The 5,260-nt window shown below is 43.0% G+C and overlaps 1 non-coding gene across 1 annotated transcript; it reads right to left on the reverse strand.

Moving 5' to 3' along the window:
- Positions 1–993: 993 nt before the first annotated feature.
- On the reverse strand, positions 994–1,066 carry trnak-uuu (transfer RNA lysine (anticodon UUU)). The gene has a single exon. It is a non-coding gene; the product is annotated as a tRNA-Lys (tRNA).
- Positions 1,067–5,260: the final 4,194 nt, after the last annotated feature.

Consider the following 5,260-nt stretch of genomic DNA (forward strand, 5'->3'; position numbering starts at 1 on the left):
AGTGACTTGTGTCTGAGGTGGAACTCTGATGGCTCGGGGGCTACTGTGTGGCCGAACCCGGCTTTTCTCCCTAAGGTTCTGTCACGCTCTCACCTCAACCAGCATATACGGCTTGCACGTTTTGACCCTCCGCCAGGAGAGAGGAGGGCTGAGCTGGATCTGTCGTGCCCAATACAGGCCCTGAGAGCCTACGTTGCAGCTACCGCATGCATTCGGCAGTCGGAGCAGCTCTTCCTGTGCTATGGGGGCATAGCACTGTGCTAACAAGGGTTGTGCTCTCTCTGCACAGCGTCTTTCCCACTGGGTTGTAGATGTCATCCGCCATGCGTATGGGGCAAGTAACCATCCCCTGCCACCTGGTGTGAGGTGCCACTCCACCAGGAGTGTCTCCACGTCCTGGCCCTGAGAGGAGTTTCCCTGGAGGATATTTGTGCCGCTGCCTCATGGGCATCGCCGGATACTTTCTCCAGGTTCTACAGGGTGAATGTTGCCTCTCCCCACCCACTGGTGTGTGATCCTGTTACTTGCATCAGCTAATTCCAATCACTGAGGTTTGTAATTGGAATTCCTCGTGACTTTGCTGGTATAGGTCATTCAGTGTTTAAAGGGATGAAATAGAACGGAAGTTACGAATGTAACTACGGTTCTATGAATCCCAAATGACCGCCAGAGCATTCAGAATCCTCATGTTTTCGTGAGAAGATTCTGTAGGAACTGATCCTCTGACGAGGCTGGAAGATATCGACTTCTCCGGGCCATCCAGGGGTCACAGGTGACATTGTTGGTATACATACTTGAACTGCGCATGCGCAAAGGGAAATATTCCGGCGGAAATACTCTGGCGGTCATTTGGGATTCATAGAATCGTAGTTACATTCGTAACTTTCATTTCTGTCTCTCCTCAATTTGTTTTCTTTCTTTAATAGCTTGAGATGAATCTGAAAATGATCAAGTTAATTCTTAACAGTCAGGAATTGTGGTCATCAGATAATACACCTGAACAGGGACTTGAACCCTGGACCCTTGGATTAAAAGTCTGATGCTCTGCCAGCTGAGCTACTCAGGTATATTGGGAAAGTTTTGTTTTGTTTTGTTTTGTTTTTGCGTGCAGGCAGCTCCTGAAGCTCCGGCCTGCAAGCATGCACAAAAGTGAAAAAAGGGGGCCAGCACAAGAAACTACAGGAACAATGGACTAAAAAATGACAGCTATGAGATACTTATAATAAATAAAAATGGAAAAGGAGAAAAGAGGAAGGAAAGAGGAGAGGAGAAGAAGGGTGAGAGGCACTGCCCAGTGGATCATGTCGGTGCCCCCCTGCAGCATAGGCCTATAGCAGCATATAGTCTTGTTTTATAGCTGCTGCTATGACTACTGACTCTAACACACTAGAGTTTACACTACCTAGAGAGTTAACAACACCAGCTAGAGGTTTACTAAAAACTAAATATAGGCTTTACTAAACAGAAAGGTTTTAAGTTTAGTTTTAAAGGTGGAGGTGGTGTCAGCCTCCTTAACCCAGATTGGAAGTTGGTTTCATAGTAATGGTACGCCTGATTTATTCTTCTGCTTAAAACTGGCTCATTTTCATTTTTCTGGATATCTCCACTTCAACACTACCTTGTGAAATTTCAAGTTTTTAAGGACATCATTAACTATGAATGATGTAGTGTATAGTAGTGGTGTGGTGTCTGTCTCACATGCAAAATGTCCCTGGTATGAGTCTAAACTCCTGGATCAGGACTGACCAGTGAACAGAAAATCCCCAACTTCATCTGAGAGGAACTTCATCAATTAACGCTTTTTCAGCAGACAAACTGCAACTGTTGATGGTGTGTGGAAGAGTCATTTTCATCCTATATACTATTGTATCAGTCATGCATGTCCATTTTACCAAATAACTGGTCTCCCCGTCGGGGAATCTAACCCCGGTCTTCTGCGTGACAGGCAGAGATACTATCCACTATACTAACGAGGACAACCGATAGGTCACTTTCACAGCTCGCAGGGAATTGTATGCTGAAATCTAAAGGATTGTGTAACATCCTTGAGATACCTGATTTTGCGTCTTTATTAGGGATCAACATAACAACAGACCAGAGTGTCTACAATAAAAGAGTGTGAATGGGTCAATAAGAAATAAATTAAATCGCTTTGCAGAGCATATAAGCTGGTAAAATAAATATATAAACTATATAAGTGCAATTAATTGAAGCAGTCATTTTTTGCACGTGGAATACACTGCAGAATGTTAAGTGTTTCAATATAAACAGTAGAGGGCGCTATTGCTACATTTGGGAACGTGCGTCATCTAACCATGGAATGTCATGAAAGACATGTGATGTCACCAGTCTCACCCAGTAAAATCAATCCCAGTGACCAGAACAGCTGTGGAGGTGATTCCTTTCTGCTTGCCTTCAACCTGGACTCTACACTTCAAATGAACTTCATAAATGTGCAGCCAACATGGGGCTTGAACCCACAACCCTGAGATTAAGAGTCTCATGCTCTATCGACTGAACCAAGGACATTGCGCATTAGTTTATGTAACTCATCCAGCTTGGGTTAAGGAAAGCAGCAAACGGACTGTACACTCTTGACAACCCTCTGCCCGAGGAGCTACGTGCTTCAGGTAACTTACCTGGTTGGGGAGGCTACACCAGGAACCGCTGGACCCGGCATGAACAACACCGCGGCAGGCGGGCATTCCCCCGTCAACGGAGAAGCCCCTTAAAGCCTGCCCTACCGTCTCTATGGCTCGCCAATGTCCGATCACTCAGGAACAAGTTCTACAAACTCCTGCTGCTGATCCAAAATTACGTTTACTTTAAGAACTGCTCGGCGATCTGCCTTATTGAGACGTGGCTGAATGAGTCGGTTACAGACGCTGCTGTCTCCCCTCCCGGCTACTTCGGTCCTGTCGGCCCGAAGTAGCGTAGTAAGGAACAAGAGATACAACGACTCTTTCTTTCCCTCGGCCACACGACTACTTAACGCTTAATTCCTTGTCCTATTTCGGTGGTCCTGTCTGATATGTGCTGTTGTGTGTCTTTTCCATTTTGTCTGCTTGTTATTACTCTGTCTTTTTCCTCTGGAAAACATTCTGCCTGTTGTACTGCTGTGGTGTATTGTTGCAGCTACCACCTGCACCATGAAACTAATTCCACCGGCCTAGCCGAGTGGCCATAAAAGAGGGTTGAGTTGAGTTGAGTTGATAATTATGAAGAGATTTTAAATGTGACAAGAAGAGGTGTATGTCATGCAACCAGGGGTCCGTTTCACAAAGCAGGTTTAGTGAAAACTCTGAGTCTGTTAACCCTGAAATGAGGGAAACTCTGAGTTTTCCGTTTCACAAAGGGAGGTAACTCAAACCAGAGAAAGAGGAGTAACTCTAGCCTGTTTCACAAAGAGGGGAAACTTAAGCTCTCGGTCAGTTACCGTAGTAACAGACGCTCTGAACCTAACCTGGTCGGGACCAGGTTTATATCGTGAAACCTGGAGTTTCTCTGCGTCTCCGCCCTCTTTCAGAGACACACGCACATTTGATTTCCTCATTCATTCAGTCAGCAGGCGAGTTTTGGCGAAGTTCTGCCGTCTGTCATTAAAAACAGAGTCAGAATATATATTAGAAGTCCATTGTCACGAACATGGCATGTCATTTTGATGAAGACCCAATTGATGAAGGTGCAGAATTAATGCACAGAGAATTAAATATTCGTCGGGAGATGGTTATCAGACCGCGTAATACATGTACATTACAGTACATAGTCTCATTACAGGCAAAGCAATATATGTTAATGCTTTATTTGTTATAATTTTGATGATTTAATTGTTTAATGATTTCATAACATATTCTAATTTTTTGAGATTTTTTATTTGGGGTTTTCATAAACTGTGAGCCATTATCACCAAAATTATAACAAATAAAGGCTTGAAATATCTCAATTTGCATGTAGTGGGAAATAATATTTGTTTCACCTTAAGTTGAATTTACTACAAATGAAGTTTTGCAATATATTCAAATTTTCCGACCTCCACCTGTATATTATTACATGAATAAATAAGAGCATAATACAGGGGTCTCCAACTCCAGTCCTGGAGAGACCTATCCAGCATGTTTTAGGTGTCTCCCTGCATGAACACACCTGATTCTAATCAATGGTCGTCATTAACTAATGTCATCAAGGTCCGGACAGTTCTGTTGCTGACACAGCTCCTTGTATCATGGTGTGCTGAAAGCAGGAAAAGATCTAAAACATGCTGGATAGGTGCTCTCCAGGACCGGAGTTGGAGAACCCTGGCTTAATATGTGTCTGTATCGGTTCAATACGGAACGCAACTTTTAATTCCCAATTACGGAACAATTCCGTATTTCAAGGGACGGGTGGCAAGCCTATTATCATAAACCTGTCCAAGCCATCAAGGGGTTCCACAGGATTGCAGGTGAATGATGTGGAGATCTGTTAAATTAATTTTATATTATTCTGTGCTGCGGTGTTACTCTTTTTTCGAAAAACATGTTCAAATTCGCCGTATGCGCGCATTAAAATCTCTAATTCCATTCGAGTGAAAAAGACACGGCGTGAAGTAGGCCTATGTGGATCTTCAGATGCAAACTAACGTTTCCTCAAAGGGATTTTGTAAATTGAAATGATAAATAAAGTTTAAAAGAAAAAAAGAAAAAGTATGTCGCTCTTTTGTTGTCGCCGGTTGCCATGGTGAATCCTTGTATCAGCGCTCTACTGATGCTGGCTTTTTATTTCCCTCACGCAGGAGCTTAACTCCAGGTGAAACTACTTAGAGTTGAGTAAATTACCTCAAATCTGCTGTTCTGGAACCGAAAACTCAGAGTTTCTGATCTCAGAGTAGATCAACTAAGAGTTCAGGATTAGACTCAGAGTTTGTTGAACCTGCTTTGTGAAACGGACCCCAGGACAGTATCTCACACTGATTTTGAGTTAATTGATCACATGACCTTAAAGCTATTGAGGTAAAATTGAGAAAGATTGGGCCACTGGTGGGTGTTGCTGGTTTGATAGATTCCTTTGACAGAGTTTCGAGATACGTTTCCAAACATACTTTGATTTTGACAGTAGTTTACAAGATGGGTGATGGATATCTATATATGGGCTTGTGTGGTCTATACAAGAAACAAAATACGAACAATATTAATACAGAGACATTTATTAAACAGAGACATTTCTGTTTTGTGGCTGTCTTTCTTTTTCACATGCTGGTACTTAAATGCAAGTGTGCAATATG

This window comes from Cololabis saira, chromosome 20 (genome assembly GCF_033807715.1).
Source record: "Cololabis saira isolate AMF1-May2022 chromosome 20, fColSai1.1, whole genome shotgun sequence".
NCBI lineage: Eukaryota > Metazoa > Chordata > Actinopteri > Beloniformes > Belonidae > Cololabis > Cololabis saira.